Raw genomic sequence first — 16,852 nt, forward strand, 5'->3', positions numbered from 1 at the left:
TCAGGAAACATAAGCACTGAAGAAGTCCTTCTTGCACTGCAAATAACTTCAGATACCCCGTCCTTCTTCCCTCTTTATGATATAAATATTTTTCAACAATAGAAATAAAGGAACATTTCAGTTGTGTGGATTGTATGTAATTGCAGGCCTAACATGAGTAGCCTTCCTTCAGGTGACTACTGTTTAATATGTATTTAATGCAGGAAAGGATCAGTTCTTTCTATTTTCAGAGCACTAACTAAATCCAATGGCCTCTATCTATCTCCCTGGGGCATCTTTAATTGCTCTCCTCTTTATAGCTTCTTATTTGTACTAATAACAAGACTTAGTTTTGTCTCTTAAAACTCAAGTGCCATTAATGATCAAAGGTTTATTGCTAATTCCAAATGGGAATTTAGCAGATATTTTCAGCTGTATTTTGTGTGATTCATTTCTCTGCCTTTCATACTGAAAACAAGATCTTTACAGGAATCAGTCTCAAGCTGCATATTCCTAGTAAATGCTGACTTCTGTTTTTTATTCTTATCTTATCTTCCACCAAGAGGCACTATTATTGTTACTAATACCTAGCCCTTAACAGAAAGCAATGAAGTCCTGCAGACTTACATCCTCAGAGGGTTTGTTCCATAAACTCCAGTGTGTTAATGTTTCCAAAGCATGTTGAAAATATAGTCCTGCTGTTTTTACAGAATGATGGATAAAGCCAATTTGAAATTGGGGGATGGGAAATACAAGACTTCTTCCATATGCCATTTACAACTTTGTTTTTGGGGGGTTTTTTACCCAGTAAATGAGAAGAGTGGTGATTCCTCAAAATTCTTGAGTAATGTCAGAAGTATTACTAACAACCATATATTAAAGTGTTGTTGTGGTTCCCCCGCCATTCCTGCGTATGGAGAGTTGGGGCTATCTTTAAAACGAAATTTGACAACTTAAAGGCTTGTCTATACTGCAACCATATGCGACCAAAACGCTGGCTTGCATCCATAGATGCTTCTCAAGCAAATCCCAGGACGTCATTCTCCCCCTGTACTTGGCCTTAGTGAGGCCGCAGCTGGAGTACTGTGTCCAGTTTTGGGCTCCACAATTCAAAAAGGATGTGGAGAAGCTTGAGAGAGTCCAGAGAAGAGCCACACGCATGATCAGAGGTCAGGGAAACAGACCCTACGATGACAGGCTGAGAGCCCTGGGGCTCTTTAGCCTGAAAAAGCGCAGGCTCAGGGGTGATCTGATGGCCACCTACAAGTTTATCAGGGGTGACCACCAGCATCTGGGGGAACGTTTGTTCACCAGAGCGCCCCAATGGATGACGAGGTCGAATGGTCACAAACTACTTCAAGATCGTTTCAGGCTGGACATAAGGAAAAATTTGCATGAAGAATGAGCATGACGTACAGGATATTGTGAAAGACAATGGAAGGTAGTGCATTCTGCTAACAAAGGGAAGAATGGAAGGTATGGATGATGTCAGATCCATACCAATATCAGGGAGAGGAAGATCTACCTGACTGGATATCCCTTGTTATGAAAACGGATAGGCCTGACAACAGCGAATAGACAGAAATTAGAAGAATGTATTGTTTTGCTAGGAACAAGGATACAAGATGTGGATAGGAAGCTGGAAAGAATCACTGAACAAGGAAGCTTGGGAATTCTTTAAGGTGATTTTTCAGGTATTTTGGGGAAAGTGTGTCTGAAGAAGGAGGGCTGGGAGGAAAAAGAAGAAACAAATCAGAAACAAAGACCTGGTAGGGATGTGCTACCGACCTAGCTAGGTGAGTCAATAACTCAAAAAGGTTAGTTAGGAAGGAACAAAAATCCTAGAGAGAAAGGGAAAATTGGAAGTATCAGCAAATATATTTCTCTCATATATGTCAGGAAGTGTAAGAATAGGTCAGAAGTGTAAGAAGTAAGTCAAGATGTTAGACATTGTTAAGAAAATGAAATAGCCAAAGGTTTTTCAGACACACCAATGAAAGTACAAGGAAACATGTAAAACTCCTGTGTAGTTAAGATAATAATATAGATTGTCCCCGAAGTAAATGTGAATACTTTGCTTCAGGTTTCCATAAGGATTATGATGATGATGAACACAGGAGCAAGGCCTGAATGGATACTTGGAATGGGAGTATAGAAGTAGGAATGACCACAATTTAGGTCATATTAGTTTACTTAGAGTTTAATAAACTCAAGTACCAGGAGGAGGTCTGCATAATCTGCATCCCAGAATTCTGAAATAATTGGCATAAAAGATTGCAGATCCAGTAGCAACTATTTTAAATATAGATGGTAAATGTATACCTAGAGACTAACACAGTTAAGATTTTTTTTTTTTTAGTAAAGAAAGGGATAATAAATTATCTGATCCATAATCCCATCATTAGTCTGACCTCTGTTTGTTGGACGGCTTTAACCTATTTTGAAAAAACATATCATCAAAACCATGGAAGTAAATGGAAAACAGGATATAATATAAGAAGGGTAGATTGTTGCAGACAAACTATATCTCTATATTTTGGAAAAGAAAACTTATTTTCTAGGAAGAGAAATTTAAAGGAGTCTAGCTAGACTCCAGTAAAATGTTCTATACAATGTCAGTTTGGAAGGTATTAGTTAAAAGGGAGAAGCTACAGATTACTATAAGAATTGTGTAAGATGTGCAAGAAAGTAGTTGAAGAGAATATGGCAAGCTTTATTGAAAGGTAAAGTATCAGACTTGATGGAGATTACTAGTGGAATTCCTCAAGAATCAGTTCTGGCACCAATCTTATGTAGCATTTTTATTAATTATTTTGGCACAAAAATTAGGAGTGCACTAATGAAATGTGCTGATATATTCCACAGAGATGTGCCACACAGTATGCGCTACTGCTGCTTGTTCCTGGGAAACGCCCATGAATGTGCACTCTGGCGTGTGGCACATTGCCCTGGGTAGGGTAGGTTAGGGCAGGGGAGGCTGGGGCTAGCACCTGGGCTAGCCCTAGCAGCCTTACCTAGGGTCCTGAGGACCTCCAGGGGCTGCAGCCACAGCAACCCTGCATCATAGATCCTGGCCGGCAGCTGGAGTTGTTAGGGGCCAAAATCAATTTAACTTTTAATCCAATGTTAGCCACCCCATGAACAATGGGCAGGGAAGAGTGAGAGCGGACCCGAGCTTTGGCCTCTGTCAACTAGATACCTGGACCCTTCCTAAATGAGAGACTACACACACTATTTCAGAATGAAGGAATGAAATGGTTTATTTAAGATCTAACAACCAGTTACTATAAAATGCCAATGCTTTATCCTAAAAGAACACTATACTATATTAAATATATATACAGTTGAATTACTTACTATTTACTATGAAACACATGGGTACATACAGACATAAACACAGGTAAGGAGGGGTGATATTTACCTATAGGGACTGCGGGGTCTTGCTACTGGGGAAAGGTACAGACAAATAAACCGGGATGACCCTCATGCAGTTTCCCTCTCTGTAGTTTGCAGGTAATGTCGATCTATTCTGTAGCAGTAGGTGGGAGACTTTGGCTTCAAAGCGCCCCAAGAGATGACAAGGTCAAACAGTCACAAACTCCTCCAAAACTGTTTTAGGCTGGACATAAGGAAAAACTTCTTTACTGTCTGAGGCCCCAAGGCCTGGAACAAACTCCTTCCAGAGGTGGTGCAAGCACCTACTCTGGACTTTTTAAAAAAACATTTGGATGTCTATTTTGCTGGGATCCTTTGACCCTAGTGGATTCTTGCCCCTGGGGCAGGGGGCTGGACTTGATGATCTTTTGAGGTCCCTTCCAGCCCTAATGTCTATGAAATCTATTAAATCTATGAAGTATCCTTTTGCTTCTCTGCCTCACAGGCTGCACCTCTCAGGCACAAATCCACACAAATCAACCTCCCAAGCACTCTCCCAAACAGAAATCCACTTGATCTACCACCTCCCAGGCACAGCAATGGAACCACCTCCTAGGCACATTCAAATCGAACCAACCAACCAACAACTCTGATGAGAAAATTTCTTTTTATGCTCCCTCTGCACTCCACAGTTTCACTTGCTCATGGCACTCATACAAGTAACTTCCACATAGCACCCAGGTATTTTCCACACATCACACTAGATTTCTTCACACGACACCTCTTTGTCACATGGAGCTCCACTGCAGGGACACCTAAAGCTGGGCCTTAAGCCTTACAGAGTGTGGTTCCACCCGGCCAGGCTTCAGTTTCCAGTGTTGCATGCTGCCACAAAGTGCACCACCCCACTTTTTTAAGGCATGGATTTTTTTTTTTTTTTTTTACACCAGGATCTCCCAGCATAAGAATCTGCAAATTAGTAGTGTGGGGAATGCCTGCATGTACAGTGTGTGTAGATGGGTACAGCATATCTGTGCTCATCTGGATGAGTCCTTACAGTGTATATAATCAGGTTACTCCAGTAAACACAGGCAAGTATTAATGGCATTAAAATGTTGGCAGTGAGACCTCATCTGGCATAGTGTGTACATTTTCAGTTGCCTCTTAAGAAATACTAATTCTGTTTGGGATGTGTAAAGAACAGCACTATCAGGATGATCAAGGGCAGTGGAAACTACCTTTCAAGGAAAGGCTAGAAGAATTTGACTCAATTGGCCTAGTAAAGGTAGGGGGATATGAGTGATAAACACCTAAAAGGGGAAAAGAACTATTTAAGCTAAAGGGCCAAGTTGGAACATGAACAAATGAATATTAACTGGTTGTGAACATATGTAGTCTGGAAATTAGGAAAATGTTCCTAACCAATAGAAGTAGAAAAATGGAGCCCTTGGGGGAAAAAATGTGCTCGGTGTTTACTGAAAATATAAGTACCCAGTCTATAAACAAACTGTTAAAGAGAAAAAGTAATCTTAAAATGGTATTCTCTCAAGGTGAGACTCTACACCTTTTTTTCCCTACTCCCAGATCTTGGGTTTTTAGCTGCTATTTATAGCTGACCCAATTGATTCACATACTGCACCAGGCAACAGAATCCTTGTAGCCAGTCATTAAGTAGATATTATTGGCTCTCAGCTGTGATTATCAGAAGCACTTGAAGATTATACTTATTTTTGGGACAATGGCTTGTGTTGCAACTTGGGATGAAACTTAAGAGAAAAAAATATTTTGGATGTATTTAAAGAAAAGTTTTCCATAATATATGCATGCTTTAAAACAAACAAACAAACAAATTAAAAAACAGTGTCACTGGTTCTCTGTGCTCTGTCATTTGTATGCTGTTAAAATGATGCCCACTGCTGTTTCTTGAGTCAGCCCTAAACTATCCTAAAGAAAAGAAACTGCCTTCAGCAGTATTTCAGACTGCAGATGCATGAAAGTACTGTGACTTCTGTTTTATTTATGTTCATCTCATTTTGCAGTTGGTGATAAGTTAATGCTAACAGCCTTTGAAAGTGTCAGCAAATATTTGTCTCATCTAGTTGTGCAAAAATATAAATAAGTACTAAAAAGGGTGAGGAAAAAGGAATGGAATGGAAAGCAAATGAGTGTAGAGCTCCAGAAGATACTGAGGCAAAACTTGGTAGTAATTACTTTCTAGGGGAAAGGACTGCCTTTGTTACAGATTCAGTTTAATAACTAGGATCCAATTGGATGTGTATGTAGAAAGTAAGATTTTAGGCCTAAGAGTCAAAAATGTTCCAATTCAGTCAAATTAAAGAATAATGTCCCAAAGGGTGATAGTTTACCCAAGGGAAATATTGTTGCTGGACTCTCTTAAGACTGAACTGGACAAAGCACTAGATATTTTGCCATAGCTAATAATCCTGCTTTCTTGACTAAGGACTTATTTTTTTCACTGTCTGCCGTTATCAAGATCAGAACATATTTTATGCCAACTGTGCACAAACCGTGAAAAAGAAGCAGAATCAGAACCAGGTGAGCTGAATAAGCATCTGTATCATGATAAGCCAGTTCATCCTAAGAACAATAAAAGACATTTGTTTTAGATTAGTATGCATATGTCTAGCTCAGGGCTGTCCGACTGATGACCTCATGTGGCCCACGGTGCAGCAGTGTGCAGCATAGGGGGCCAATGGCTGGTGTTCATGCAGCACCTGGCCATTTCGAAGTTCGACATCGCTGGTCTAGATTGTGGGCAGATAGTGGAGAAACTTTGCCTCCATGTTTTTCTTGGGCCTGATCAATTTTGTCTGAGATGGGCCTAAATGAGTTTAGGCAAAAATGAAGAACCTTTATTTTAAGATTGATCTGGTTTGTCTCTACTCCACAGGCTATGAGACATAGCAGAAGCCTGTGTTTGGGTGGCTACCTTCATTTTAGATTGCAGAATTTCCCAGATACTTATGTTTGGACATGCTTCACTAAGGTATCACCCTGTGCTCTAATTTACTACTGGGCAGGTGGCTAAGTCCCAGAATCACCTGATGCAGTGTACCTGCTCCAGCATACCTAACTTATATCAGTAGCATGCTGTTCAGCTCAAAAATGGCAATGATGATGGTACATGCTTTTGTACAATACCTTAATGGTTAGAGCATGTGCCTAATAAGGGATAGATATCTGGTTCTAGGTCCTCCTTATCTTGGGAGGCATTTGAATCTATATTTCTCCACTTTCCAGAGGGTACACAATAGATCACACCTCCTATTGGAACTGGATTAAAGAGGCAAAAAGAGCATGGGACACTATAGTGTTGCAGCTCCCAAAGACCTGTTAGGTCTTACTGAAATACTTTTCAAATAAATATGCAGCATAGCTCTTCAGAAACTTAATGTAGCCTTCATTCATATTATCAGCCAGGTGATCAGACTAGCAGATAGTAGGGATAGTGCAGGGTTAATTCCAAGTGCATTTCTATTCTACTCTTTGTATGTATTAGAAGTATTTACATAGAGGTCTGTAGTTATTGCACACTCCTCTAAGGAGAGACTCCCAGGTTCTCTGTTCCCAGAGTTTTTTGACTATTTAATATAGAATGTAAAGAGAACATGAGAAGCAACAGCCAGAACTCCTGCCCAAGGAATTGCTGTAACTACTGGGCCATTAAAACTTTTTCCTTCTTGTTCCAAGGAATCTTTATGCATTTTACATTAGATATTTGGTAGCTAAAAATAGAAATGATCCTGGAAGCAGAGACTGGAGCCCAAGATTTCCCTCTTCCTGGCCCATGATAAAACCACTAAGCACTACCTTCTCATTTGTTATCTTTTTTGCCCCATGAAGTTTGCATTTTTGGTTACCCCTGAGTACCCCAGGGCTACTTCAAGAGTACCTCTGTATCGCCTGCTGTATGGTCTGGAGCTTAGGGCACTTCTGGGAGACAGGAGATGAAGGTTTAAATTCCCTCAGGAGGAGTAAGGCCTAGATTCCAGGTATCCCACTGCCTAGGTAGTGCAGTTATTGGGCATAAGGTGAGGGGAAATACCACCAATGTCTCCTCTCCTCCTCCTTGGTGCCAACCCTTAGAGGTGGGACTAGCTGTTTGAATTATTATTTGAAGATCCCTTCCGTAGGTGGTGTTACTTTAAATTTCAATTGCCAAATCACGAATGAGAACTTATAAAGGGGGACAAGGCAAAATGTCGCATTTATTGATTACATGAATTAGACATAGAGGTTCGGACACACCACTCTTATAGACACACACAGATTATCATGCACGTCATTACACGCAGACACACACAAACACAAAACAACCATTCCATTCAGACATTATAGTTACCAGCACCAGTTGTTCAATAATACCACTGGGTGACCAGCCCAGGCCTTAATGAGAGAAGATGCAGATAGCAGGCAGGGTGGTTATTATGAGAGAAAAATCCTGGAGATAACAGCTTGGAGTGGGGTGAAACAGATGTGCCTGTGCTCCGACAAAACAGCTTGAGAGAGAGACTCACCCGACTTAGCATTTATAAAGTCTTCTTTTAAAGGGGTTGGCATCCTTTGTTTCAGTGCTTTGGATTTTTTCCATACCCAGCTCCTGTTTTGCTCCATCTTCAACTTATCTCAGCCCAAGGTCAGTTTGGTCGTCAAAGTTGGCGGGGAGTGTCCTTGCTGCCAATCTGGCAGGATGGGTGCATTCCTCTTCCTCGTTATCTTGTTTGTGCCCTAGGCCTAAAAGGGATTCTTCAGCCATTCATTAATTAGTTTACTAACTGGTAACACATTTGGTGCCTTATTGCATACATAAAAAGTTAAATCTTTTCTCCTGCCTCTATGCCATTCTCTCACCATTCATCCTTTCACATACACTCATTCAAAAAAGGGCATACAGAGTTCATTCACTTATGGCAAGCAAAAGAATACAAAATAGAGTTTTCAAGTTACTTACAGGACAAAACTAACATGGTTACATTTCATTACTATTACATTTTATGTTAACATCAGCTACATTAGTTCAGTTCATGCTACAGTGGCACCTTCTTTGCAAGCAGAAGTAGATATAGCAGATAATTTGTGAATGGAGATGCCTACATTCAGTCTAACTCAACATGTCTATAGTTCAATATAGTGAGATGTATGTGCTGCTGCACAGTCTGCCTCCTAAAATAGAAGCATGATAGCTACTAATTAACTAGGAGTGGTTTGGTTGTTCCTGTCTTTCAGCATTGCTAATGGACCTAGGCAAAGTACCATATGATGGCTATGCTGCTTCTACTCTAGGGGCACATCTACACGTGCCCCTGACTGCTCAGTTGATACTGTGCAGTTATTTAGTATTTGCTTTGATAAGTACTAAACGGTTGCATAGTACCTGCCAGTACTGTGCAGTCCTGGTGGTGCATGGGTCATTTTTGACCCTACTGTGCAGTAGCAGCAGCATCACAGTGCCTGCCAACACTGTGTGGCTGTACTGACGTCACTGTAGCTCATCACTACAGTGATGCAGCATCTCCTGCAGATGCACCCTAGGAATTGATGTTCATTGACCAGTGCAGAGGACTTTAAGATTTCCGAGTTGCATAAATTGACTGTGGAGAAATCTTTGGTTCCTGATCCTGTTGAATTGGACTGCTCCCCTGGGCCAATGTACCTACATTTTAGGCCTTAGGATGCCCTGAGACATAAGTAGATCCTGGAGTCCTCTCCCTGCTGATTCAAAGTGAGTAACAAGAACCCAGGGTAGATTTTGTTTAACAGGACAGTATGAAGGTAACTGAATAAACATATAGACTGAGGGGGCGAGAAGCATTGCAGAAGCTATAATTTTAATTTTAAAAAATGGCAAATGCTTCAATGGGAGTTTTAACCTCTTAATACTGGACAAAGTAGGTTAATTTGTCTTTTTAGTAAATCAAATATGAACAGTAAAGAGAACTATTGTCATGCATTGAGTTTACTGATCTTTAGGGACCTAAATTGATAGTGGAACAAGAGTGCATTTGTTGGTGAATTCCCTTTAGACCTGATCCTGTTGCCAGGTGATGGAGATAGAGGTAGAATAGTGAGTTGCAGAGTCAATGCAGGACCACAAGCTTGATATATTACTTGCATCCAAGTCTAAGCTAGAGATTAGAAACTTTCAGTAACATTTTAAGCATGATTAGTACATCTAAACAAAAGTGGCTACAAACAGCAGGAAGTATAGAATACATCAAAATGTCAATGAAAAAATATTTTGCTTTGTTAATACATAAAGAACATTTCTGTGCTTCTGATGGTTTCCAGTTTTCAATAAGTACTTTTTAAAATTCAATTTTCAAATTAAAATAATATAGTTTTATGCAAAACAAAACAAACCAACCAACCCAATAAAATATAAAAAACAATAGCATCAAAGATATTTGTTTGATGTATGCCACCAATCAGGGTCAGACCAGAGTGAGGCAGCGTCATGGAAACATGAGTTCTTGGTATGGGATCTCACTGGAGCCCTTGCTTTCACATTATGCTTGAGTCCAGAGAATAAGCACTGCTTATATACTGCACTGCAGGATAAGCACTGCCACCACTACTTGTCCCCTCCTTTTTCTGTTTCTGAATTCACCAGGGGGAAGGATGGAGTCTGTGCTGACCAGGCAGTGAGCTCAGAGCTAACTATGCAGGAGTTAGCTGACACCAAAGTGCAAGGACTGCACACCCTGCCTCATTCATAGATCCATTACTGTATCCAATACATTTCAGTATTCTGACTTGTTACACGCATGAGGATGTTAGTAATGTGTTATCTATGTTGTATATTTCTTGACCTGTAATCTTTACATTTTAGAATTTACATCTATTCACTTGAACAATTAAGATCCATTTCTGTAAGAAAGGTTGAATTATTGGATTCAAGAATATCATATAATTCAACCACATATCTGGGGTAAATCTTCATATCGGATAACACAGTTTTATATTAAGAGCTCATATGAATACTTGTATGTCCAAGAACTCAGCTTAGGTGAATAAGAGCCATCTCCTTTTATATGACAGCATAATTAGGGAATGGAACTGTTAAAATAAGCCTGAAACGGAATATCTGTTCTGGATTCTTCTAATGTATTTATTGACCCACATATCTTACTGACTCCCATACAGAGCAGGGAAGAAAAAACAAACTCAGCATACAAAATCCATAGATTCATAGATTGATTCATAGATTATAAGGCCGGAAAGGACCTTGGAAGGTGATCAGGTCCAGCCCCCTGCACCAAGCAGAAAAGATAACTGGGAGTTAGGTGACCTCAGTCAGCTGACTATCTCATTTCCTCTTCCAGGATTGCACCATCTCTGGAGGGAGCTTATTTCACAGTCTGGACACCCTGACTGTGAAGAAGTTTTTCCTAATGTTGAGCCTGAAATGATCATCCAGGAGTTTGTGGCCATTACTCCTGGTTTTCCCCTCAGGAGCCTTCATGAACAGTTGCTCACCGAGCCATTGATGTACTCCCCTAGTGTAGCAGTAAGCTTCTACCAGGTGTCCTCTCAGCCTTCTTTTTCTCAGGCTGAAGAGTCTCAGATCTCTCAGCTTTTCCTCATATGGTTTGCCTTTTAAGTCTTTGATTATACGGGTGGTTCTTTTTGGACTCGCCCAAGATTGTCCACATCCTTGTTAAAGTGTGGTGCCTAGAACTGGATGCAGTACTCCAGCTACAGCCCCATCAGTGCTGAGTACAGCAGAAGAATCCCCTCCTTGGTTTTGCTGGAGATGCATCGATTAATGCATGCCAGAGTATTATTTGCCCTACTGGCTACAGCATCACACTGCTGGCTCATATTTACACTACTTAATTTGCTTAGAAAAAGAAACAGTGATAGCAATACCCTGCACAGCAATCCAATATACATCCAAGGCAGTTCATCCCATTGATGCTACATTCTGTCTCAACTTTTGTAGTCAGTATATAGCTTTGTAAAGGTTGCAATAGTGAATCATGTTATGGCTTAGTTGTACTTGCAAATGTTTCCTCCTCAGAATCTGTGGTATCTAATGGGCTATTAATCTAATAATTTATGGTTTATGTTTTTGGCATCCTCTTTCCCGTCTCCCCCTCTCCTCCCAAGGATGATGAATTTGAGTGCCATTATACATGCCTATCGAAGGAAAGCAAATTATTTTATTATATCATTTAACCACATACATATCTGGCCTGTGCAAAGTGGCTAGTATTCATTTCAGATTCAGATTCAGCCAATTCAGGGGTCAGTCCCGAATCAATTTGGCCAAATCGGCCGAATTTCCAAATCAAACAGGCCCCATCCTCTGCTTGCTCTCCCAGCCCCATCAATGGCTGCCCTGCCCTGCCCGGCCCCAGCTTCTGGAACTCACCGGCTGCTGCCAGGTGGGGGGGGGGCAATCCCTACAGCCCCCCACTGCCCCACAGTGCATGGTGGGGCTCTTCCACAAGCCCCCAGAAGCAGCAGCCTGTAAGTATGGGGCCTTTTTTTTTTTAAACCCAGGAGCTGGGGTGGGCAGGGCACCATTGATGGGACTGGGAGAGCAGGCAGGTGATAAAGCTCATGGCAGAGCCCCCCCATGCAGCATGGGGCAGTGGGGATCACCCCCTGGCAGCAACTGGTGAGTGGGGTCTTTTAATTTTTTTAAAGAACTGGGAGCTGGGTCCGGGAGGGACAGCCATTGACTGAGCTGGGAGAGTGGGCAGGGGTTAGAGGGTGGCTGGGGCCTGGCAGGAGTCCCCCCCTACTTACCAGCATGAAGTCTGGGTCCAGCTTCCTGCGGCAGCAAGTAGGAACTGCCTGAATCTCCGAAGCTGTCTGAATCGATTCAGAGAGCTTTGAATTGATTTGGACCTTTTTATTGGTCTCCAAATTCAATTCAGATTTGGCAGTTTGGCCACTGAATAAGGCCAAAATTCCTCTGAATAGAATCAGCACCCGAAGTTTCACACAGCCCTACTGAGCATGCACCCTGCAGCCACACCACCATGCACTCTGTATCCACACCACCATTTGTGTGATCTTTGGATTGCTTTCACTGCTTTTTTTTTTTCTGGAAAAGACACCATTCTGAAGTGTTGCTTATTTCAGAAAGACATTCACTTGATTTTTATGAAAATGGACAAAATCTTGGGTCCCATCTGTGACTGCATGAGTGTAAAGTGTTCACAATTTGCAGAAAAGCCAAAATACTGAAAGTGATAAGACACGCTTCCTTACACAGCACCACAAATCTGACTCAAAGTGTCATATATAAAGGTTCTAAGGTGAATGAGTCTATATGCCTTAGGCTAAGACAGACAGTGAAGGTCTGGAGAGGTGCGTTGCAAAATCTATACATATATACTTGAAAAAGAAAAGGTATTAACAGGTAATGCTAATTGTGGCAGTGACTTTTGTGATGTGGACCCCACTATCTACAGTGAGCTGGACTAGCCACAGCAAAGATTTTCATGCAAGACACTGAAACATCAGAAAAATGGTAATACACTTGTACCTTGTGCTAGTGACCTGTAAATGAGTAAGTCTATACTGTATTATCAACACCTCTACCCAAATCCTTCAGGATCCATCCCTCAAGAAGTTCATTCTGAAGCTAGACTGACAACAGGCTAGCCAGTTTAATATTTGTTACACACAAGAAAGTGAAAGAAACACTGTAATTTATCAAATATTCCTTTAATATATCATCAGTGGCATTTACCTGGTTGACCTGTCACCTGGCTGACTCTGTGTTGCAAAATAAAATACTTATTTTTCATTTGTTTTACAATTTCAGCCCTATCTTAAGAGATTTGTGTTATGAAAAAACATAAAAAAGGGTTGGTCAGTTCCTATCAAAGGGCTTTTGATATTCTGAAAAGGGATATACCTGATAAATTGATGCCTAAAGAAAATTTTTGAAAATTAGGGGACTTTTCAATAAAAGTCGCTGGGTGCATCTACATGCAAGCATTACTGGGCAGGTCTATATGAGATGCTATGTCACCATAGCAACGAGCTACAATGACATAGCATTGGCAGGCACTAACCATGAAGCCACCACTACTGTGCAGTGCTCATTTCTACTGTGCAGTGGGGTCACAAATGATCTGTGCGCCACTGGGACTGCACCATACTGGTGGGTACTGCACAGTCATTTAGCACTAAAGCAATTACTAAATGACTGTGCAGTACCAACTGAGCAGTGAGGCACATATGTAGACATGCCCACTGTGGAGTACACTAATTAACTCCTTAGTAAAGTATCACCATTTACATGTGCACTGGCATTAGAGTTTAATAAATGAATTAACTCTGCTGTAAGATGGAGTACTGTCTTACAGTGGAATAATTAACTGCAGTGAAATGCATGTGGGGCCAGTGACTCTGGGTGTAAATTGTGCCTGCTGTTTTGGGTGCATGTGTAGATGCTGCACCCAGGAGCGCTTTACTCCAGCTAGAACTGCTCCAGAGTTTGTTACTTCCCATTAATTGCTTGTGTAGATGCATCCACTCTTACATAAATATGTTCCCAATTGCAAATGTGCTGATTTTTTACTAAATCTGGGCATGTTTAATCATGTTTATACAGTAAAGAACTGCAAGACACAGGATTCATTACCCAGACAACATGCATAAATAATACTCTTTTTAAAAACTTTTTTTACTCTGAATTGGACCAAACATTAATCAAGCTTCCAATTTGTTTTGTAGAAAAATACATAATTTTGAAAATTTCTAAAGTAAATCATCCTAGTCATTTTAATACCTACAGCATGCAACCTAAAATGATCATCTGTTAAGGGTCATGACAAAAATATTTGTATTTTCCTTTCTTCATTCTCTGGAATGGTGTAACTTCACCTATGAAATAATATTTGCTTCTTCTGAAATATGGATAGCATGATAGTGGGTGGAAGAATAATGTTGGATGAGATGGAACTTGAAAGTAAAAAGTCAAGCACTGTGTACGCTGTTATAAAATACTGCTGAGGATGCATCAGAAAGAGCTGTAGTGACCTCAGGAGAAAATAAAACCTTTAATATTTAATAGTTACTGACTCAGCAAGGAAGGGAAACAGTGTAGCTCTTGAAATGTGTGAAGATGTGGGTTGTTGACACAGTTGGAAAACTGCATTAGGGTATACAAAAGGAAAGAAAGGAATAAAAAATCCCATAGACTGTAAGCTGTGATCTGATATTTAATGCAAAAGGTAGGCTCAAATTCAGCCCATTGTAGTCAGTGGGCTAAAACAGCATCTGAATTTGAAATGGAGCTTCAACTACACTTTTTTGAAGTGCAAATATATGTACTACAGTAAAATCCCTGTTATCCAGGCTTTTACTAACCGGAATACTCCATTAAATGGCATTTCAGTGGTGGGATGCACATGGCACTGCATCCCACCACTTTCCTGCCTGCTGTGCCACTTTCTTCCTTGGCTGCATGTGTGTCCCTCTGCCTCCCCCTGCTGCTGCAGCAGCCTGCTGCTGGGCTGCCCTGGCATTTGGAGGAAGGGGGAATGTGGCGCCCGGCCGGTCACAGGGGGATGGGATGGGGATTTGGCTGTCTTGTTAATTTTGTAGCCTCTAAGGACTGACACTCTATATAAAATCTTTGTTTTTCAAATAACTTCTATATCAGGTGAAGGCATGCAAGAGGAAAAGTACTGTACCCATCGAAGGGTAAACATATCAAGGGCATACTTGGGACAGTACACTAAAGAACAGTAATTTCTGCATCACTTAAAAAAAGTGAAAGTTATGTTTTCTGTATCACTATTTCCAGGCAATTAGCATGGAAAGAAGATACACTTGGTAATGTCTAGAATGGAGATGATGCTTTTATTATCTTTATTTTCATAAATTGTAAACAATGTATTTATTTTATTCCTGTAGGAACAGGTCCAACGTAGTATAGGAGACTAGGAAGCTCTGTTAAAACCCTTCAAACTCCCCTACCTTGCCCCAATGGTTACAGCATATTTCAAGGGATGGCCCCTGTATCATTTACATTACATAATATATGATATGCATGAAGTGTGTAGTGATTAGATACACATCAGGCACTGAATTTTGGCAGGCTCCTGAAAGATTAGATTTGGATTCTAGCTTGCAAATTGGGCATGCCTGTCAGTTTAGATTAAAATCTGGTTTCAGTTTCATCTGTTGATGTTCCTTCCATTGTATTGTATGAATCCTGACTTAAAGCTGTTAGCAAAAATGTTGAAATTATGAAACTGTGAGATCCATAAAACCTATTAATACATTTGAAAATGGCATTTCTATGGCAGTTGATAAGCTTCATTCTTCTTTTATCATGACTGCAGTATTTGTATGAGAAAAAAAAATCTGCAGCAGGATAGTACTTGTAAATACAAGTCCACATAAAGAAGTGTAGACACTGTCCGGTTGGCTGGAACATGAGGATACTTCAGTGTAGGGACCACAAAAAGGTTGGAGACCACTGATGTAGGAAAATAGACTGAGGAGAAGGGCTAGAAATGAGCACCATATGCCATTGCTTTTCAGTCCACTGTAAATTTCACTCCAAATACCGAAACAGAAACACTATTATAACAATTTTAAAGAATAATGAAAATATTAGAACATCTGATTTAAGGCTTCTGTGTCCTACATTTAAATTTCTTAAATTAATTAAACTCAAAGTGAAGCTGGAAGGATTCCTTCAAATTCATCTTCCTGGAAGGAAATAGAAAGGTACAGGTCAAATACTGTTGATTCACCTTAAAGGACTGGACCAAACTCTACTAAATTCAGTGGGAGTGCCTCCATAAATGTCAGCAATAATTTAATTAGGCCCATAGTGCACAATCTTTTTACCAAATTTCTAATATAAAATGGTGTATTCCAACAGCTGAAACTTAGATAATATAAGAAAATCTAATCCAATAATGATATATTTTTATTCTTTACCTTACTTCCTTAATCTCCATTTCTTGCTTATTTATGCAAAACACTGCTGAATGAATTGTGAAAATACCATCAAATATATATGAAACACAACTACACAAGGCAGGAATTTAGTCTGTTAATATCAAATGCTTCAGAAAATGTTTCACTGCATTTTTAGAGTTTAAATATTCACAACCTTCACTCTTTTCCTATAACCTGATTCACTGGTTATGATTTTATTTTATTTTAATTCTTGGTGAATAACTTATTCATGGCCTCTTTGCTGTCTTCTTCTCCCCTTCTCCCCAGTGTATTTCCCCTTCTCCCCAGTGTTATCTTGCATCAGTTAACATATTATGGCTTAACTTAAACCATAATTCTGCAAAATTATTACTCATTGTAATAGTTCTTATTCATAAGACAGTATTGACTTCCTGTAAGTCGCATGAAAATTTTTGTTGACATGCAACAATGGCACAGGTACTGTGTTTCCTTCACTGATCCTTGTATTTAATTTTATAAACATCAGCTGCCTCAGAGTTTATTTTCTTTTTTCTCTCTAATTAGGCTTCCTGCT

This window comes from Alligator sinensis, unplaced genomic scaffold (genome assembly GCF_000455745.1).
Source record: "Alligator sinensis unplaced genomic scaffold, ASM45574v1 scaffold10_1, whole genome shotgun sequence".
NCBI classification, from domain to species: Eukaryota; Metazoa; Chordata; order Crocodylia; family Alligatoridae; genus Alligator; species Alligator sinensis.